Source organism: Protopterus annectens, chromosome 15.part0 (assembly GCF_019279795.1).
Source record: "Protopterus annectens isolate FY-2018-M chromosome 15.part0, PAN1.0, whole genome shotgun sequence".
NCBI classification, from domain to species: Eukaryota; Metazoa; Chordata; order Ceratodontiformes; family Protopteridae; genus Protopterus; species Protopterus annectens.
The window spans coordinates 295188717-295212440 of record NC_056749.1 but is presented as its reverse complement, the minus strand read 5'-3'; positions in this window follow the sequence as shown (position 1 = coordinate 295212440).

Sequence of the window (23724 nt, the reverse complement as noted above, 5' to 3'; positions counted from 1 at the left end):
AGAATTTTTGACAAAGAGTGGATTAACTTTTCTAAAGTTTCTGACTTAAATCACATTTTCCAGGGTGAAATAAAACATATTTATAGGAAAGGGAACACCCTGAAGGATATTTTTGAAAGAGGTAGTAAAGGGAATTCAAGGTTAGCAGGTACAAACAAAAAGCTGGTGTATTTAAATGTGGTGCTTGTAATTATTGTTCTTATTTGATTACTGGGGATACCATTACTTTATCTGCCAGAAATAACAAAATTTTAACTTTAAAAACTTTTGCAATTGTAACACAAAAGGGATTATTTATGTTGGGTTATGTAAAAATGTAATGCTTTTACATTGGCAAGAGTGAAAGAAAGGTTAAGCAGAGAATTTATGAGCACACCTATGATATTCGTATAAAATGTGAAACAAATTCTCTGTACAAACACACAAAAACTTGTCCTGAAGCTGAATTTCAGTTTTTATATTAGAGGTTGTGCCAAAGGACCCCAGGGCGGTATGTGGGAGACTTTAGTTGAATACAGGGAATTATACTGGCAAGTGGTGTTGGAGGCCAGTAAATTCCCTGGTTTAAATGACATGATCTCACTTGCCCCTGTATTAAAAATGAGATCAGCAAAATTGTGACTTTAATGTGTAATAATCCTCCTTGTCAGTAGAGGGCAGTAACTCAATGCACTTCTATGTACAATGATTGTTTTACTGGCTGTTTTAAAATTTGGATGAGTATATAAAAGCAGTTAACTGAATGTATTAGTGTAATCTGATGAAGTTGTGGACGAAAACGTATGGTGATTTGATTCAGCGTTATTTTTTCGAGTGAACTGTTCGGCTTAATAAATTTGTTTGCCTACCTAGCAGTGGTTCAGGGTGCTTTGTTTCTGCTTACTGGTTTGTTCTGCATCCTCCGTTTTTTGGTTACTAGTTGGATTTAGTAGAAGCTTTAGTTCTGAGAACCATTTTTCAACTAAGGAGAAGCAATTTTGGGTTGCAACTTGGAGTTTGGCAAGAGAAACGTCCGAGCATATCAGGGTGGAGTCGTCTGCGTATTGAATGCAAGTGGCTTTAGGAATGATCGTGTGTAAACTGTTAATAAATAGGGAAAAGAGAAGGGGACCGAGGATAGATCCTTGGGGAACACCGATATTAGTGGGGAGTATGTCTGATAGCCTGTTTTGCCACTGAACCGCCTGCTTTCTACTCGATAGGTAGTCGTTAAACCAACTTATTGTTGATTTACTAAGATGAAAGGTTTGCAGTGTTTGTATTAGTAGTTGGTGGTTCACCATGTCGAAGGCTTTTGATAGGTCAAGAAAAAGCGCAGAGGAAATAAGTTTATTATTGCAGTTTTGGTTGATTGAATCAACAAAGGAGAGAAGAGCAGAGGTAGTGCTGTGATGGGGGCGGAATCCATGCTGGGTGTTAGACAGGAGGTTATTTTGAGAAAGATGGGTAATGAGCTGTTTATGAACACAGCGTTCCAAAATTTTGGCTAGAGGAGACAGTATAGCTATTGGCCTATAGTTAGATGTGTCAGTGGAGGATCCACCTTTATGGAGAGGGATGATATAAGAGATTTTCCAGATTGAGGGGATAGAAGCTTCAGATATAGATCGGTTGATCAGGATTGAAACAGGGTAGGCAATGATGTCAGATGCTATTTGCAATTAATTGGCTGGGAGTAGGTCAGCCGCTAAGGTAGTTGGTTTGAGTTTTTTCAAGAGGGTACGAATGTAGGAGGTAGGTGTGGGTTGTAAGTTAAGGGAGGACTGAGTAGGGTTTTTAGTTGAGGTTGTGGATGAAGGAGTATTGGTAAGCTGATTGGCGAGAGACTGGATGGTCTCCGTAAAAAATGTATTGAAAGTGTTAGCTATTTCACCTGGATCTTTGCCGATGAGTTTTCCAGGGGTGGGGGTGGTCGATTTTCCTGGACGAAGGAGATGATTGAAACCAGCCCAGAATTTTTTGGGATTATGCTGGAGTTTGTCTTGGAGGTGACAAAAATATTGTTTTTTGTCAGTCAAGACGGCTAATTTGGTTGAGTTTCTAAGCTGAAGAAACTTGATCCGGTCCAGGGGGTTTTTGGTAGCTCTCCATTTATTCCAGGCCTGATCCCGGAGTTTAATTTTGGATTTGGTGTCTTTTGTTAGCCAAGGAGCAATACGTTCCTTGGTCTTGGTCAGTCTTTTAGGAGCGTGAGCGTCAAGTATCTTAAGGAAAGTGTCATTAAAATAAGAGACACTGTCCTCTAAGGGGAGCGTTTTAGGGAGGACCAGTTACATGCTTTGAGGTCAGCAAGAAAATGTTGTGGGACAAAATTCTTACTGTTCCTGACCAGCCTGGTTTGGGGATGGTTTGATGTTGGACATTTGTGTTTTAAGATAAAGGTAATAAGGTGGTCACTAAGGTCATTGGGAAGAGTCCCTGCAATATAGTTATTTGGGGCTTTGTTAGTAAGGATCCAGTCAATGATGCTCTCCTTTTGTTGAGCATTCCCAATTCTGGTGGTAGATAGTATATTTTGAGAGAAGCCATGCAAGTTAATGGGGAGAGGATTTGAGTGATTGGAGTAGAGGGACCAATCGATATTAACGTCTCCTAGTATTATGGTTTCTTGGGGATTGGTTGTAGCTAACCAATTAAGGATATGTTCAAGGTTTTCAACGTTATTTTCTGGTGGTATATAGACTACTATGAGATTAATACTTTTTTGTTTGTTGAGGGATAGCTTTAGAGCAAGCAGTTCAAGGTTAGGAATTTTTGGGGGTTGGAGGGGGTTCGTAGTGATGCTCAACGTGTTCTTAAACATGACGGCTGTTCCCCCACCCTTTCTAGTTAGACGATCAGATCTGAGAATGTTATACCCAGGAGGGATGATTTCTTCATCCTTGGTGCTAGGTTTTAGCCATGTTTCGTTAGACACATAATGTCTGGGGAGTGGGTTGCAAGCATGGCATGTAAGTTATGGACCTTATTATTGATACTTCTTAGATTGAGGTGAAAGATAAGGAGGGAGCCCGCTGAGGTTCTAGCTGAATTCAAGATGTTGAGGCCTGGATCAGAGTTAGGGCCTGGGTTGGGGTGAATGTCGCCATCTTTTGTGATGGATTTTTTCAAGTAGTCAAATATTTTTTGGAGTTTAATTAGTAGTTTGAGAGTGTCCTTAGATCTAGGTGCTTTAGGGTGGCGAGGAGTAAGATGGGGTGTTTTGAAAAACAGGTTATTACTGGGGTAGTGATAGGGGGGGATGAGATTAGAGGGATTTTGGGAGTGTAGAGAGGTGTGACCATTTGGGAGTGGGCTCCTACTAGGGGTAGAGTTTCATAACTTGTTAGAAGATAAGAAATAATAAGAAGAAATGATATGAAGGGGAGGATAGTAAACAAGTGTCTATCCATGGTGAGAGGAGAGATTAGTGAGTATGAAATGCTGATAGAAAACCTTAGAAAAATTGGCGATATAAAAAAGCTAAGGGGGAAAACAGGAGGGAAGATGAATAGAGGTTGGTAGGTGGGCGGTCCAAGGGAGTAGCCTTAGTTGTATAGGCAGAACAAGGAAGTGGGAGGGAAAGGAGTCAGATTGTGGGACAGTTGTGGTTGGTTAGTCATAAAGGGGGATGGGCTAAGTGACCCTATAAATGTAGAGATAATGGGGGCGGGTGGGAATAGGGGGCAGGGTGGGGAGCGGAGCGAGCCCAGACTACACCACCCAGGTTTTTCCTGGGTCCTAAAGGAACCTGCGAACACAATGTAAGCTAGCTTGTTTTGCTTTGCTTTTAGATTAATGTCCGCTAGTAGAACTAGTAGGATAAATAGCTGGTGTGATATACTAGAATGATACAATTTCTGCCACAGTCGCTAGTTATAAAGTACACTTTTGGGTTTGAAAGGTCCTTTACCCTGGGATTTTAAGAATTCGTTTGACTAGTTGCAATAGTCCTGGGTGGAGGCTGGTCTGTGCGTTCGCACTAGGGGTCCTTGTAGGTCAGCGTCGGGGAGTTAGGATCCACGCGGTGGGCATCAAGTGTGGGGGGTTATCTAAAGAGAAATAGAAGTAAGAGAGATGGAAGGCTTATCAACAAACTGCAAGTTAGCTCTAGCAGGTTATGATTAGAACATTACAGTAACATGACAATACCGCTAAGTAACAGCAAAGGGTCATAGTACACTTAACACACTAAGCATAAGCAGTTAGCAGTTACAGCCATGTGTGAGTCCAGCAAACAGTTTTGTTAATAGTGATATTACAGGTTGTTCAAGGACAAGTTAAGTACATATGAATAGAGGTTTAAAGCAGTTATTTAAGCAACGCTCCACTAAATCTTAATATTAGAGTCCGTAATTTAAGAAGAAAAAAGAAAATAGAAAATAGAAAAAGCCCAGTACTCATTTTATGCATTGTAATAAAATCTTCCATTCATTTAGTAATTACATGTGATTAGCGTCTAAGGCGACGCCAGACAACACCACGATGGATTAGGCCCTTCAGCGTGGGTGCGCACAGTAACAACAACACTTGCGTATGTTAGTATAAAACGCTATTATGCTGTTTGCTTCTACTGTTTAAAGCGATTAAAGCAAAGTACGAAATCGCTCACTAGGCTAGTTTTACATTAGTTTAAGCCTTCTATATATCAGACAGTAGTAGTAAAGGTTGCCATACAGAACATTGTTCGTTAGGTCATAAAACTAAAACACAGCAATAGAACGCTAACAATGGATGCACTTTAGCTTGCATAAAGTAGAAAACCTACCCTAACATTTGTAACCAAACAGGACGTTACTCTTTAGGTCAAAAAACAAAATACAGCAATTGAACGCTAACCATGGATGCACTTTAGCTTGCATGTATCAGAAAAGCATACCCTAACGCTTGTAACCGAACAGGAAGGCCAGTCAGGATCTGTGCTATTCCATTGAGGAGTTAACAGTAATGGTGGAAAAGCCGCTTGTGGGTAGTGCTACCTCGCTGACGTCAGTGAGTACACCACCCAGGTTTTTCCTGGGTCCTAAAGGAACCTGCGAACACAATGTAAGCTAGCTTGTTTTGCTTTGCTTTTAGATTAATGTCCGCTAGTAGAACTAGTAGGATAAATAGCTGGTGTGATATACTAGAATGATACAATTTCTGCCATAGTCACTAGTTATAAAGTAGGCTTTTGGGTTTGAAAGGTCCTTTACCCTGGGATTTTAAGAATTCATTTGACTAGTTGCAATAGTCCTGGGTGGAGGCTGGTCTGTGCGTTCGCACTAGGGGTCCTTGTAGGTCAGCGTCGGGGAGTTAGGATCCACGCGGTGGGCATCAAGTGTGGGGGGTTATCTAAAGAGAAATAGAAGTAAGAGAGATGGAAGGCTTATCAACAAACTGCAAGTTAGCTCTAGCAGGTTATGATTAGAACATTACAGTAACATGACAATACCGCTAAGTAACAGCAAAGGGTCATAGTACACTTAACACACTAAGCATAAGCAGTTAGCAGTTACAGCCATGTGTGAGTCCAGCAAACAGTTTTGTTAATAGTGATATTACAGGTTGTTCAAGGACAAGTTAAGTACATATGAATAGAGGTTTAAAGCAGTTATTTAAGCAACGCTCCACTAAATCTTAATATTAGAGTCAGTAATTTAAGAAGAAAAAGAAAATAGAAAATAGAAAAAGCCCAGTACTCATTTTATGCATTGTAATAAAATCTTCCATTCATTTAGTAATTACATGTGATTAGCGTCTAAGGCGACGCCAGACAACACCACGATGGATTAGGCCCTTCAGCGTGGGTGCGCACAGTAACAACAACACTTGCGTATGTTAGTATAAAACGCTATTATGCTGTTTGCTTCTACTGTTTAAAGCGATTAAAGCAAAGTACGAGAAATCGCTCACTAGGCTAGTTTTACATTAGTTTAAGCCTTCTATATATCAGACAGTAGTAGTAAAGGTTGCCATACAGAACATTGTTCGTTAGGTCATAAAACTAAAACACAGCAATTGAACGCTAACAATGGATGCACATTAGCTTGCATAAAGTAGAAAACCTACCCTAACATTTGTAACCAAACAGGACGTTACTCTTTAGGTCAAAAAACAAAATACAGCAATTGAACGCTAACCATGGATGCACTTTAGCTTGCATGTATCTGAAAAGCATACCCTAACGCTTGTAACCGAACAGGAAGGCCAGTCAGGATCTGTGCTATTCCATTGAGGAGTTAACAGTAATGGCGGAAAAGCCGCTTGTGGGTAGTGCTACCTCGCTGACGTCAGTGAGTACACCACCCAGGTTTTTCCTGGGTCCTAAAGGAACCTGCGAACACAATGTAAGCTAGCTTGTTTTGCTTTGCTTTTAGATTAATGTCCGCTAGTAGAACTAGTAGGATAAATAGCTGGTGTGATATACTAGAATGATACAATTTCTGCCACAGTCGCTAGTTATAAAGTACACTTTTGGGTTTGAAAGGTCCTTTACCCTGGGATTTTAAGAATTCGTTTGACTAGTTGCAATAGTCCTGGGTGGAGGCTGGTCTGTGCGTTCGCACTAGGGGTCCTTGTAGGTCAGCGTCGGGGAGTTAGGATCCACGCGGTGGGCATCAAGTGTGGGGGGTTATCTAAAGAGAAATAGAAGTAAGAGAGATGGAAGGCTTATCAACAAACTGCAAGTTAGCTCTAGCAGGTTATGATTAGAACATTACAGTAACATGACAATACCGCTAAGTAACAGCAAAGGGTCATAGTACACTTAACACACTAAGCATAAGCAGTTAGCAGTTACAGCCATGTGTGAGTCCAGCAAACAGTTTTGTTAATAGTGATATTACAGGTTGTTCAAGGACAAGTTAAGTACATATGAATAGAGGTTTAAAGCAGTTATTTAAGCAACGCTCCACTAAATCTTAATATTAGAGTCAGTAATTTAAGAAGAAAAAAGAAAATAGAAAATAGAAAAAGCCCAGTACTCATTTTATGCATTGTAATAAAATCTTCCATTCATTTAGTAATTACATGTGATTAGCGTCTAAGGCGACGCCAGACAACACCACGATGGATTAGGCCCTTCAGCGTGGGTGCGCACAGTAACAACAACACTTGCGTATGTTAGTATAAAACGCTATTATGCTGTTTGCTTCTACTGTTTAAAGCGATTAAAGCAAAGTACGAGAAATCGCTCACTAGGCTAGTTTTACATTAGTTTAAGCCTTCTATATATCAGACAGTAGTAGTAAAGGTTGCCATACAGAACATTGTTCGTTAGGTCATAAAACTAAAACACAGCAATTGAACGCTAACAATGGATGCACTTTAGCTTGCATAAAGTAGAAAACCTACCCTAACATTTGTAACCAAACAGGACGTTACTCTTTAGGTCAAAAAACAAAATACAGCAATTGAACGCTAACCATGGATGCACTTTAGCTTGCATGTATCAGAAAAGCATACCCTAACGCTTGTAACCGAACAGGAGGGCCAGTCAGGATCTGTGCTATTCCACTGAGGAGTTAACAGTAATGGCGGAAAAGCCGCTTGTGAGTAGTGCTACCTCGCTGACGTCAGTGAGTACACCACCCAGGTTTTTCCTGGGTCCTAAAGGAACCTGCGAACACAATGTAAGCTAGCTTGTTTTGCTTTGCTTTTAGATTAATGTCCGCTAGTAGAACTAGTAGGATAAATAGCTGGTGTGATATACTAGAATGATACAATTTCTGCCACAGTCGCTAGTTATAAAGTGCACTTTTGGGTTTGAAAGGTCCTTTACCCTGGGATTTTAAGAATTCGTTTGACTAGTTGCAATAGTCCTGGGTGGAGGCTGGTCTGTGCGTTCGCACTAGGGGTCCTTGTAGGTCAGCGTCGGGGAGTTAGGATCCACGCGGTGGGCATCAAGTTTGGGGGGTTATCCTGGGATTTTAAGAATTCATTTGACTAGTTGCAATAGTCCTGGGTGGAGGCTGGTCTGTGCGTTCGCACTAGGGGTCCTTGTAGGTCAGCGTCGGGGAGTTAGGATCCACGCGGTGGGCATCAAGTGTGGGGGGTTATCCTGGGATTTTAAGAATTCATTTGACTAGTTGCAATAGTCCTGGGTGGAGGCTGGTCTGTGCGTTTGCACTAGGGGTCCTTGTAGGTCAGCGTCGGGGAGTTAGGATCCACGCGGTGGGCATCAAGTGTGGGGGGTTATCATAACGCTTGTAACCGAACAGGAGGGCCAGTCAGGATCTGTGCTATTCCATTGAGGAGTTCATTCATATGCCCACAAAACCCCATAGTACATATATTTGAGTTGTTGTGTGAAACACAGATATGTAGATGTGTCAAAGGGGAAAAAATATCCCAAGACAACTTGACCACCGGAGAGAGATTTTGTTTAAAGGAGTTAATTACCACAGATGAATACAGGGTAATGAAACCAGATAAAGGGGGTGGGGCTGTGGTTATGTCCAATATGGATTATTCGAGTAAAATGACACAAATGTTAAACAACTGTACATATGAAAAGGTTCCTAGATTTGAGGTATATAGAGCATATACTAAGTTAGATTGGCAGTTGCATGAACTATTAATGGATGGTTTGCTGGACAAAGATGAGTATGACTATTTAATGGTAGAGTTACCAATCATACCATCCATTTTTGGCATCCCGAAAATCCATAAGGATGTAAATAATCCACCTTTTAGACCGATAGTTTCTGCTAAAGGATCTAAAATGGAGGCTATGGTTTCATTTGTGGATTTCAACTGTAAAAGTGTTTTGAATCGGTTACCTCATATTTTAAAAGACTCTTGGCATTGTCTTCATGTTATTAGGGAACTGAAGACAGATGGCAATGTGATTATGATCACAATAGATGTTGTAAATTTGTTTTCAGTTATACCACACAGTATAGGACTGGAAATGTTTGAAGCTTGTTTACATAGATATGGAAATATGCACACAGTGAAGCGTAGATTGATTGTAGAACTAATGGAAATGGTACTATTAAACAATTATATGATATCTGAAGGTGAGTACTACAAACAAATTACAGGTGTAGCTATGGGTGCCAGATGTGCTAATTTGGTTTTAGCACAATGGGAAACACAATCTATTTTTCCTCTGATTATATGTCCAAAATAGCACTTTATTTATGCTTTTTAGATGATATATTAATCTTTTGGAAGGGAACTAGAGAAGAAATACAGGAATTTGTTGATTGTATGGGTACAACAACCACATTTCCTAAACTTACAAGTAAGATTCATGACAAAAGGTGTGATTACCTTGACATATTACTATATGAGGACCATGATAGTCTTCAGTCTAGTATTTTCTGTTAGAAGATGTATTCCAACTCGTTCTTACATTATGATAGTTACCACCCTTATTTTCAAAAGAAGACTATAGTAAAGGGACAGATGGTGAGATTATCTAGACTTGTTAGTGATGACAAAGTATCCCAGGATGAAATCGGGAAATTAATAAATATGCTTAGTGACAGGGGATATCCCTTGGACATATTGATTAAATTAAGAAATGAAGTGATGGAAAAAAGGAAAATTATTTATAAAACTATACTTAAAAGTGGATTGAGTGTTGAAACACCAAATATTGAAAAGGAAAAGAAAAAGGATGCCTTGGTACTCCCGTTTCATGAAACAGCAGCAACAATTATTACTAATGTACAGGAAACATGGCTTAGTGTTTTTAAGGATAATAGTGAACTCACTGATATTATTGGCTGTATCCCTGAGATAACTTATAGTAGAGGCATAAATTTGAAGGAACTAATGGAGGTGGATATTAACACCAACATTTATAAAATGTCTAAAATGAGTAAATGTAGAACATGTAGCACATGTAAATTTATAAATGATGGGCCTTATGTTGCAGTCCAAAATTACAGAAGAACTATTAGATGCCCTTGATATTGTAATTGCAACACTAAGATGGTTGTGTATATTGCTACATGTATAAGTTGTCCAACTTACTACGTTGGGAAGACTATCAGAAAACTTAGACTACAGATATTGGAACATGTAAGGGATATTAAAAATGAGAAATCAGTGAGTTCATTATACCTTCATAGCCCAGAAGTGTATTAATTTTAAAAAATTCCTATTTTTTTGTGATTGACAGAGTTCCTAACAATACAAAAGGAGGTGATGAAAAGACCTTATTGGAAGCAAAAGAATGCCTGTGGCAACTAAGATTGGATGCATCCAATTCACCAGGAATTAATGAGCATATTTCTATTTCTAGTATACTAAAGTACAAATCGCAGTGTATTTAATGAATTTCATAAGGGGCCATTATTTTATACATTTTTATAGAAATGTATTATTTATTACAGGTTTCACATTATTACATGCTATGTAAATATGGTTATTTAAATAGTAGTGTTCAATATTTATATTTATACATTTAATATTACTACAGGTTATTTAATCCACTTCTTTTTAATTAGGCATTTACATACATAATTGACTTATGCTTCTCATTGGTTTTAACGAAAGGGCGTTGTGTGTATTTTTTACTATTTAAGAAAGCCTTTTTTTAATTAAAATGTATTCTGATGATGTCCAGTATGGAGAGTGGGTGAAAGCACTTAGTACTAATCATTTTATTGTTTTTATGTTGTTCAATAAACGAGACCTGTCACCTTACTGGCTGGCTCTTTGTTTTAATATTTAAGTTATGTTTAACATTAAATTTGTTTGGGGGGAGTTGTAGATTGATACAGTTAACATACATTCTGGTTGATTACACATGAGCTTAGAATGGGCGTGTCATCCAAGTTCTTAAAAGTATCATTAATGGCAAGATTAAGGGCTAAACGCTTTAATCTTAACTTCTTCCAGGACCATCATCCATTGAAGCATAGCATCATCAGCACATGGTAAGCCGAATATTTTTATGACACCACTTATGAGCAGTTCAAAGAAATATTTATTTTATCCATATGAGTGATGTGGATGTCAGGACTGTTGTGTGTAATGCTGTACTGTCTATAGTAGTGGTACAACTGTTAGTTTGCTAACATATATAAGACTATATTAGTGTAGATATTAATTTATTTTCTGTGTTTGTTGCTTATTTTCACAAGTGATCCTACAGTGGAAGTGTAAGACACTTACCGCCTGATGTCAGAGTATTAGCAGATTCTGGTGATGATGGTAGGTAAACACAGGCACAGCTGGGGGGGGGGGGTGCAGAGGTTGAATCTGATGTTAAGGTTGACATTCAACCATCCCGTGTAATTCCATTGGACACAGCCAGTAGGCCTACACCAAACCATTCTAGTGAGCCCTCACACATTGGACAGGTGAAGGGTGAGAAACATAATCAGAGAAGTGTGTTTACCACAGTTTTAGTGCCTGCTGACTCTGGCCATAGCCAAAGTGTGGACAAAGTGCCATACAAAAAGGTTAGTGATGGTCAGAGGAGGCCTGCTGTCCATCCTCCACCTGGTATAATTGTGTCTACCTGTGCCACGCAATGTATATTTAGGGCCATCAGCCATCATTTTCCAATAGGTCCTCCAGAGAAATGCACAGGGTTGTAGATGTGGCACAGGCTAACATGCATGACTCTTTCCACCGTATTGCAGTTCAGTGGATCAGATGAATGACATGTTGGAACAGGCAGTGTTTGTGATAGAATGTCTTCTGGGAGAGGGATGGCATCCACGTGCACTTAGGTCAGTAACATCATCCGATGTTAGCTGACTTGGCGGTGGCCAATCACGCTTCCATAGTGGTACTACTTCCACTGCTCCATCAGTGGTTGAAGTATCCACACCCAGATGTGGCAGACCATAGGGTTGTGGTCCTGTCTTTGTAAGGGGAAATCGTCTAGCGGACATCAGTCACATTCAGGTAGCAGCAGTACATCTGACCACGGGCGTGGAGTTGTCAGAAACCAATCCTGGCAGAGCCAGTTCTCAAGGTCAGGTATGACAACAATGAACTGCCACCTCTACCTTGCATGGCTCACACCTATCCAACATACCAAGATGTAGAGCTAGCATAGAGCTTGGTTGTGTTCCTGCAGACACTCCCATACCAATTTTACCTGGAGAGCCCATACAGACACACAGACAAAAGATACAGGGTTCAGCCATGAAGCTTAAAGATACTTTTTGTCTCACTGGCCATTTGTTTCTTTATCTGAATGTCTGCCTGCTTATCTTTTTTCCTCATGCATACTCACCGACCTCAGTTGTGGTTTACTGTGGTTGTGCAGCTCTACACACTATGTAGTCCCACTTACTGAATACAAAACTTTGTGGAACCGTGTGTGTATTGCACCAAGATGTGCACGTGTTGTAATTGGACTCTGTAAGCTTTATTGAATCTGCCCTTAATAGAAAATGATGGCATTATGCTGTTTTTGTGTGCTACTCAGCAGTGCATTACGGCCTGCTTTACAGTTTGTTTAGTGTAATCATGATGAACTACCTGAATGTATAAACAGCTTTTACACTATCAGTGATATGAATTTACCCAATGAAGCCATGAGCTGTTGACATCAAAGACAGTAAAATCATGGAAAGCAAATGCATAAATCCAGTTTACCCTGTCTCAAAATGTATGATTTAACAAGTCATGCAGTTTTAGAAGCAACTCTGTTATTGCAACTGCTATAAAAAAGGTTCTGTTATAAGGTATGCATTACATATGGGGTTTATCAAAGTAAAGTAGAAAATGCAATGTGCTAATCTGGATCTGCTTTAACATAACTTATGAGAATATAAGCTGTATACCAATGATGATTTATAGATTTTTACTTGACTGTTGATCCAGTAGGCCATTTTTAGCTTAGTCAATGATCCTAATTTAAAAATACATAAATAAATATCATGCCTGACATATTTTTATCCCCTTTTCCATAAGGGCATGAGGGGTCAGACTGGCTGTATACTTACATTTACTCATCCATTTGTCCTGGTCATGCTAAAAGGGGGTCATGCAGCTATTATGCTTTACCTTAAGTGTAGTCTGTTCGATAAAAGTGGCATTCTCTGTGCAATATATATATCCTGCCAAAAGGTCATACAAGTAAATGTTTAAGTCTCCTACACAGATGTTTAGTGTGATATTAGTTTTGTTGAGTTGGAGGGAATTACACGATACTTTAGCCAACACAGGGATATCCTGTCAAAAATGAGTAGGGAATGGAGAAGAGACAGATTTAGGGCCTCAGGCTAACTCAAGGAAATGTCCTTGTTTGTTTTTTGATAAAGGAATGCTGTGGTCTTTCATGCTGGGTCCTAGCCAAGTACATATCAAGGTGACATTATGTTCTATTATCGGTCTAATAAAGGAGGAGCAGAGGGGAACAATGGCATCATTGTGTCTAGAAAATATGCCCCTCTTAATTAGTATGCTTACATAAAAGGATTTCTTAACAACAGTGTTCACACAGTGGAAAAAAAGGAGAATTAATTTTCAATGACAGCAACTTGTCCCTAATGACCATTTTGATTTTTTTTTTATGTAGGTGTTGGGTACATAAGAGGAACAGGGGTGCCCAGGTTTGTCAAAGGACATGATGCTGCATTTTTGGCATTTATTTTGATGCCGTGGTGCAAGCGTAACTTCTTGTCATTTGATAGACCCTACTGGAGGATACATAGGACATCTGGGGTATTTATGACAGCCCAGAGTTTGGAGGCTTTGGTAAACTTCATCAGTTACTGGTCATTGGCATTTGCTTTAACATCAGAGAAGGAAATACCAAATAGAAGTGGTGCTAAGAATGATTCATGTGGGACACCCCTTGCAAACAGCTCTTTTGCACAGTGTGTGTTCCTGCAGGAATAACAGACTGAATTCGGTCAGTCAGCCAGTTTTTTCTTCAGTGAGTAACATAGGGGTTTACATTTAATTGGATTAGCTTATCAATGATGCCTAAGTGTGGAATGGTATCAAAGGCTTTGGCCAAGTCAAGGTATGACATATGGAATGATTTTCATGAGTATAATCCTTTACTGTCTTGTTTAAAAAAGTACACTAGGTTTAAGATTTATGATCTGCCTTTAACAAAGGAAAATTGGTGAGTATCTGGTGTTTGCAGACTGCCTCTGCCTTATTCATGAGACATATCATGTTCTTCATTGCCTTACAGATAAGGCAAGTAAGACCAATATGTTTGTACATGATTTGGTGAGTTGTAGTCCTCCTTTGCAGAGTGAAATGACTAGAGCAGTTCTCCATACTTGGAGAGGCTGATACTGAATAGGTATAATAAAGAATCAGGCAGACATTGTTTGTTGCTGAGAAGAAGACAATTTGGCACATTATCAGGGCCCTCAGATCTAGTGGATTTAGCTTTGAAAAGAACTCTTAGGACTTGCTCTGAGGTGATTTGGGAAGAGTGTGGTGGCATACATATTCAAAGATGCTGTAATTTGGGTGAGATAATGGAGTAAAGTTTGAGTTGAGTCTGTCTGCTAGCATATTGGTAGTGCCCTCAGGGTGAGGATCTGATGTTATTGTGTATTCATTTTATGCATTGCTGCTTATCATTTCTTAGGTTCCTGACATAGCTGAAGAAGACTTTGTGGTTATTTTCAGTAAATTGCAACTCATAATTGCATTTAAAGGATCTGATACTCTTTCTTGATTATTTTGAGCTCTTCTCTGTTCAATGGTGTGTTAAGTTTGCTTTTACTGGCTAGTAGATTCTTCCATTTATTGCCTACCCTGTTGATACATGGGGCCCATGGCACTATGTTTATATCATAGAGGGATCAAGGCCTCAATGGTAGCTTGGAAGTAGGTATAGAATTTATGAAAGCTGTAGTGTGCAATCTAGGGTCGTCTTGGTGAGCAAGGTATTTGAATTTCAATAGCTTATCAATTAGCTGGTATAGATTTGTCTTGGAGTATTGTTTGAAGACAGAGGGATTTTTTTGTGATGACTCGGGTCTTAAACATAAAGTTGTTGTTGTGTTTTTTGGCTTTTCCCAGTTAGGGGTCGCCACAGTGGAACTCCGGTTCGCTAATGATTGGCAGTAGATTTTTACGTGCCAAGGTGCCGGCCCTGACGCACAACCTTCAATGAAGGTACGCCCATTCATGCATGTCTCCACTCAGGAGACGCTCTAGCTGAGAATCGAACAGGACAACATCTTACTGTGAGGCGACAATGCTACCACACCACCACTACAGTTCTTCTTAAACATAAAGTAAATGTTAAATAAAAAATAGTCACATATGACTAGTTATTTAGTAATTGTCAATTTCATGCATGGGGGAGGGGGGAATATTTGTGGCAACCATGTCTTTATTTTTGAGCACCTCATTAAAATTTGAATAATTCAGTCCAAGGAGCTGTGAAATCCAGATATCTCTGTGCATATTTATCAGTGATGATATACTTCCCCATAGTTGAAGTCACCCATGATGACAGTGTTTTGTTCTATGATGATAGGTGTTAGTTTAGATATGCCTTATTGTCTCTTGGTTTCATCGAGGTGGTGTGGTCATTGGCTACTTTGTTTTACAGTGTTTTCTTTCTTTTCAATAAGACTGTGGAGAAGTTCTAAGCCAGTGCTCTACCTTGAAAGAATGGAGGCAAAATGGTTTCTCAGGATACCGGGTTTGGTGTCAATATCTGACTCACTGATCAGTGTTTTCTTTTATTTATTTCATTAGATTAAAAAAAATAGTGTCTCAATCTGTGATAATTTAAAATTCATAGTATATGTGTGAATGTGTGCATATATAATGAATATGTGGTATGCATCAGAGAACTTGGGGCTTGGGAAACCAAGACTGATGCTGAAAGTTGTTTTAGCAACACAGGGTTAATGCCAATACTCATCCTGATATCAATGATATGTTATCATCTAATCCTGTTCTAAAATTAAGGGCTGTTAATTACGATGGTCCTTTGGTTTAATTTACATATGTTAATATAAGTTATTACACATTTATACACATTTGCCACATATTCTTTTTTTACATATATGAATTTTAAATTATCTCAGATTGTGACACTAGTATATTTTTTATTTAATTATCTGCACTACTTTTATCATTTAGGCATTTTTGAGTAATATTAATACATCCAATAATATATACTTAAAGTTCTTGTAACTCGTTCTGCTTTTTACCAAGACTCATTATTTAGGCAACTTTTAGATTCGTTTTACAATTTACATAGTATTGTACTTAAAATTATATATTTTAACACATATTTACCACATATTATGTTTATAACCATACACCAACTTTTTAATTTACATGTCTCTACCTGTTTTAAGTAGGACTGTAGTTTTTGCATTTTTAGCACACTGTCACTTTAAGACATTCAGTTTGAACACATTTTATTTTATAGGTCCTAGGGTTGGAATATTTTTATCATTTGACTGATTTAAATGTATATAAACTTTATATATATATATGTTCTGTTGAAGTCCCTGTCATGTTTAACTGTATGAAAATCAACTTTTTTTTTTTTAATTAAAATTTTGTGATTTTATCCAGACTTGTTTTGGTTCCTTGCTCATGGTGGGTGAGACTTCCTCAAGTTTACCTTGTGACTTGGATCTTGGTTTCGGATTCGCAAACCTTTTGGCCATTTTTTTTCTTTTTTTTTTGGTTAATAGCTCTTGAGTTCCATAGTGGTCGAGTCATCAGTAATTGCCCACTTAATGACATGCACCCTTGACGAATCAAGCTGTACTGGTAGCCAGCCACAAACACAAGCACACCACAATGGACAACAAATAATCCCTCATATGGACCCCACAGATAATGGCCTCCTCCAAAACACATTTTCCATGCTGCTACACCTGACCTTCTCTACTCCATTACTTGAACAATGAGCTCTGATACACCACAGCATCCTAGGTATCTGCAGATTTTTCTCAGGCACCACATATGACCTTTTTATGCTTGTGCTGCCCATTGCCATATGCCCATCACCTGTGCAAGTGATGATTACTGCAGCCTACCAAACCCATGGATCATGTGGCGTAGGTCATAGCTGAGTAAAGCATGGCCAGTCCACGCATCAGTCTCCATAGCCTTCATGTGTAAATGCATGCATCATTTTGTTCTGTGCTTGTTCTTTCATAGCTCATTTTTAGGAACCAGACACTACCTCTTTTCCTGTACCACATGCTGCATGCACCTCCACATTACATAACAGCACAAAAAGCTGCCTGGTCCTCCAACTCCTTATCCATATCCACCTCTGACAGGGCATACAACTTTTGACCATCACTATGGGCTCCACGTCCAAAGTTGTTCACATAACCCCATGATGTGAGCTTGACAAACAAAAGAAACCTCTTGCTGCATGTCAGGGCTGTGTACTGCAATGTACCACCAGTGTGTATAGACAGAAAAAATGAGATATTAGCACTCCAGTGCCGTATTTGGTGATGTTTCATATCTGTATATATCTGGTGTTTTATGCCATCTCAGCCACTGTAGGGCAGTGGATGAGTATCATTAGCCATGACACCCAGGTGTATTTGGTATCACCTGTAACACGAGATCAAGCACCATTATGAGAAGCATGCTACCTATATCAAATCACTGGACCATCTATGGCAGTAAGGTTTGTAATATGTGCACTCAAGAATTAGCCCTGTGAGAATTCTCTCTGCATGAAATGCTGATATAGACTGCATGTGTGTCAGATGTATGAATCATCGCAGCAGTCTGGGTGGCACAGGGTTGCATTGTATATAAGAACCTACACTTTATAGGTTCATAGGAGTGTACTAGGCTAATGGCCTTTGAGCATTTACAAGCCTCTGGGTTATGAACCTGTCCCTCCAGCATGTTCTTTTGATTGTGGTAATGAGATTGAGGTCTCTGGAGCATGTGGTGCAGAGGGATTGGGATTTCTTTAGATGTAGCATTTCTAATAGAGCTGGGTCAGACATGGCTATGTAAGTCAAATAGAGATCGCATCTTAGTAGATGATATGTGACAGAGAATAGCTGGAGTTTTTTTAGTCTGTCCATGTAGGACGTGTTTAAGGCCTAGGATCCTCTTTGTGAGGTACTTTTGTGGTCTCTCCAGTTGTTGCAGGTGTCTAGTGAGGTACATGCCAAATGGGACATTATACTCTATGATTGGTCTAATGAGAGAAGAGTAGAGAGAAATGATGACCTCTTTCTTCCTGGATGCAAAACCCTTGGTAATGAGATGTGCCATGTAGAAGGACCTTCTGACCACAGTGGCAATGTGGTGGTCAAGGGAGAGCTTGCAGTCAACCTGTGTCCACAGATCTCTTAAACACCTTCAGTGTTCAGTGGGCTCCCATCAATGTGGTAATTAGTGGGAACTGAGTTTTTCCCAAAGGGGATGATGACGCATTTTTTGGCATTAAGCTTAAGGCCATGGTTTCAACACCAGTCATTGGTCTCAGTGAGGCCTTTCTGTAGGATGTCTGCATCACTTGGGGAGCTAATGATGGCTCCCAGCTTCAAGTCGTTTGTGAATTTGGTCAGCCAGCATACCTCCGTGTTGTCCTGGACTTCTGATAAGTAGATGCCAAGCAGGAGAGGACCCAGGACCATGAAGTTAGCCACCTCTGTTTTTAGGAGTCATGCCATCTGGCAGTTTATTGAGTAGAAAATTTTCCTGTTGCTGTACTGGATATCAAGCATATGAAGCAGTTCTTTGGCAGTGTGGATGCAATCTGTGGCCATCAGGACATCAGGGAAATATGCTATGACAGAATGCCTGCATGGTGATGGTTTTCTTCATTGCTATATGTGAGGACACAGCTGTTCTCCAAAATGTTGTAGCATCATATCTAAGAAGTGCTGCAGGATTCTTGAGACTCATAACTGTGAGCTTTCTAGCATTTCCCCAGGCAGGTGCTTCAAGCTTCCAATAGCAAGTATGATTAAAGTTACATAAACCTTCCCTCACAGGTGGACTAGACATGGCAAGCATCTTCCTTGATCCAGTGTGACGGCATCACAAGTCAAACAGCTCCTGTTTAATGGATCCTTCCACACAGTAATGGTCAACTATGACTTAGTCTTGGAGATTATGGTATATTGGACACATGTGGACCCATCTGTGATATGGACAGAGACAGCATGCGGTATCAAGGACACTGGCATCCAAAGCTACTCCTAATATCTTTGCACAAGTGATAACTGTTCACAGAGAAATGCTGCTGTACATAAAAGCTGAATACCACAGCTCATCATGCTATTTTTATGCAGTTTTTGAATCAAGCTGCTTTGTCTGTTGTTGTCCTTTACATACACAGTAAATCATGTTAGCATATTGAAACCTGTTTTTTATTAAAGTGCTCTATTTTCTGATCACACTACGTATGTTGCTATATCAACCCCTCCATTTGCAGCAGTGCCTGGTCCATTATTTCTCTTACTCCGATGTGCTGTTGGATTCTGAATACTCTCTTTCACAGTGATGTTGAGCAGCTTAAATATTGTTTTCTTTTGTTTTTCCAAGAACTATTCAGGTGTCATTCTGCAGTCTAGCCATATACATATACATTTGTTATCATTCAGAATTCAGAATTTTTAAACAGATGCCATAAAATGGAAATGCTTAAAAGACTGGTATTATGTGAATAAATACCAGAAGAAAATTAAACAAAAGAATGGTTGGAATAATGAAAGCTGTGTGTCAAATGTTTTAAATACCATTCTCAGAAGAACTGCATGTTGTGTGCTGTCAGTTTCATTGCTTTAAAGTGCCATCATCATAGCTTGCAGAGTAATACCAAATGGCATAATCATTTATAAATTATATATCATTGTATTTTTATCTATCCAAAAAAGTCAACGCATTTCAAGTTTAATACATTTTGATTATTTAAAATTAATAGAAACTAGATTTAAACAAGCCAATGAAAGTAGGTGCAATATGCAAAAATATAAGAGAGATAAGCAATGCCAACAAATTATACATTGCCTTTAAGTATATGTTTTTTTTTTGCCAAACAATTAAATATCACATGCAATGGAGTACTTTTTCTGTAGGCTGGTATATGAAATCTTAGACTGTTAATATTAAAATATGAACTACAACTTCAAAATCCATCAATACCATCCAGGATTTCTTTGAGGTAAGCAAATTAACACAGTTCAAATGGAATGATATTCTTGCACATAATATGCATCTTGTTCAAGGAAGAAGAAAGGGTTTTGCAGGAGACTTTGACTTAGTGATGTACTGAAGATGATTAGCTGCTATGTAAATTTTTCATAACTTGCTGAGTGGAGGAATGAACAAGCATTCACAATATATTTGCTTTCTTGGTGAGATAGCTGTTTTGCCCTGGGCTGATGTTAGTTATTTCTTTGATGTGAACTCCTGAGGGAAGGAGCAGCATGGAAAATGAAACCAAGCAGTAGCCAAAAATATAACATACTCAGCTCAAACTGGTATCAGTAAGTGTTAGCATTATGTTGGAAGACAAACAGTAAATCTAGTAACAAGGCCTGCTGTTTTGATGGACGATGGGATTATTCATTTTTTTTCTTAATCAGAATAGCAAAAGCTTAAAATCAAGCTCTTATTTTAGGCAGCCTGATACATTTTGAAACTATATTCCTTCTGGGAGGGTTTCACCACTGCTATTTAACTTACATATATTGCTTTATGCTACACAAATAGACAGGTGAGAATTATGTCACTAAAAAGTTTAGATTGTTGCGAAAATACAAAATTAGCTCCTGCTAATGTCAGTAGCCACCCTGTTGCTATCATGCACTATGTTATCATATACATGACAATTAAAGCAATGTGATCAAACACTGAGCCTTACAAAACATTTATTTTATTCATTAATATTTCATTAGGACAGAATGTGTGTATCACAGAATGTTTTATTTAGTTTCCATAACTGCATCATGTGACAAGAAAGGTGACTGGCTTATCAAAATGCACCTGCTATAAAATACTGAAATGCATTAATTTAAATATATTTGTTTAACTTTTACTTTCCTTATGTTACTAATTTTGTAATTGCAATATATTCCAAGAATCCCTAAGTGGTAAGCAATGAGATGCTGTTTGTATCAAAACACAATGTTAGATTGTATAGGTACAGCTTACAACATATATGTATAATTCATTGAGGAAATAACATACCACATTCATGCAAAATCCATCCATCCACAACCCTTTTTTTTTCCAATCTTTGCATATGGGGTTGGGATGTCACTTAAAATGTTCTTTTAAAATTAGAATTGGTAACAGATGAAACTGAAGGGGTTTGTATTCACTAATCAGCATTTTTGCATCCGTTCTGATAATGTCATTGTAGCTAATAGTCATTCAGCATTTAACAAAAAAGCAAGAGTATGAAAATGCTATAACAGAGTCTTTTGTCTTAATCTGTTCATTTCCTTGACTAATGGATCTGTTGTTCCTTGATAAGTTGTCTGCTACTTTCCTACATACCATTGCTCCTCACCAGTACTTAGAGTGGTCTCAAGCAAAATTGATACAAAACTTCTTGTTAATATGATAACTAAAAAAGTAATTAAGAGGTGATAAAATGAAACTTGCAACTTTATACTGTCCCATCCACCCAACACTTAATATCCATTTCAGTTCACTACGCATTAATTTGCATGGGTATTAATAATAATGTCAAACACTTAATATAAGCACTAACAGTTTTGAATTCTAAGAGTTTCAGGATCAATTACTAACTTTTCAGATATATAAAAACCTAGATAATCTTGTAAAGTTATTGGGAAATAGAAAATATTAAAAAAAACTTTAATCAAATAGATATTCTGGAAATTGAAAAGTTAAAAAAAAAACAGGTGGGGGCATAGTAACCTTCTATAACATTTATGTTTATCTCAAGCATTAAATACAAATCATTGAAAGAGCTAGTGAATCTTTGTTTTGATATATATATATTACCTTCAACACCTCTGGCAGAGAATTGCCATTTAATGTTATTTATTGTCATACATCTGTTTTTCTCTTCTTAAATTGACTTACCTAAATGTGAAAGAGTTGAAAATGTCCTTGTCCAGAACAATTAAATTAGTCAATAGTGGCTGATACAGTCAATTGCTTCCAATATTTATTTTGTAGTTTTTATTAATATCAAATAAGCAAAATACCCAGCAAATATTTTGTTCTTACCACATGAGTGGTGGCAGCTACATTGCATTTCATATCTGCTATACAATTATGCAAGTAAATAAGACATGATCTAGGTCAGTTACAAGAAGTGCATAGTTGGCTAGAAGCTGCCCACCCTGGCACAGATCATCATCTCAGGGACTCAAAGGTAGCACACTTGTCTATGGTAATGGAAGATCAGAAGGCAGTGGTTTCTATTTCCCCAGGCAGTAGCCAGATTTATTTTCCAGCACTGACACTACTATGTCATATAAGATTGGTACTGTATTTCTGAGTGAGCCATCCATTAGATGAAATAGTAAACTGAGGTCCCACCTGATTGAGTTAGTGTTATCTCATTTGGATGTAAAACATCCTACAGCACTTATTCAATAAACAATAGTGGTCAGTTTATTTATGCATCTTTTGAATAATGTTTACATGTCTTATATCACATATTTTATAATGTCTACACTTTACTATTATTCATTATTTACCCCACCCCCCATGGAACAACCATCTTCTTATTTCCAACATTATTTTTCAATGTATTTTTTTGTTACGCAATAGATCTTCATGTCTTTTTATAAGCAGCATGCTGTCATAAGTAAAACCTTATTACATTTATCCATTCCTCAATTAACCCCTCCTTGTGTTTGCCAAATATCATATTCCTTGACGCATTGTCATATCACTTCAGTAAGTCTTTTTGAAAAATTCCCCAAATCTTGCGTCTTTTTCAGTAAGAAAACAATTTTGTAATATTTCATCAGCATCACATACATTATATAACCTTGCCTAAAATTACTTATACTTTATATTTCCATTCAGAGGCAATTTCTACAACCAAGTCTCATTAACAAAAATCCTCCCTCTACATAAAACAGTCCAAATCTCTTTTGTCTTTCTTCATTTTCACTTTTCACATATTTTGCTACATTTCCAATGGAACAAAAACTTTTCCTGTTTCCTTTTACATAATTTGATTAATTGTACATATTTTATTGTATTTCCTATTCTTTTACATCCATATTTTAATATTCCCTTTTGCTTTTCGTTTCCTTTATTCATTCTTACACAGTGATATATATTTTTAAAAAGTAGCATTCATATTACCATACTTCTTTTTCCATGTGCCACTTTAAAGTAAATGAAATTAAGCCAAAATGTAAATAGGATTTATTGAATTCAGCCACCCCCCCCACTCAATTTTCTTTCACATCGTGTACTATTCCTCTTTTCACTGGATTTAATCTTAACCCACATAACAAACTAAAAAAACTAATAGTCCTTTTTCCATAAAACTAGGAAAAATATATGTACCACATAAGTAAATTTCCGCAAAGAATATGTATTTAATAAATAGTCCTTTTTTCATAAATAAATTTGAAATACCTTTCATATCTCTGTCAATTGTCTTATTTTTTCAGCACTTCTGTCCATTGTTGGACAATTCTTGACATTTTAACACTCACACTTAATACATTAATTTAATTTATTATGAAATAAATACCTCCAATCTGTACCACTTTTCCAAATCAAGAGCTCTGTTTCTTAAATAAATATAAATGTAAAATTATACTTCTGTTTTAATCATTTCTTTCATTCATACATTATTTTTTGTTATTAATACTAAGTCATCTGCCTAACATAACATCAATGCCAATCATA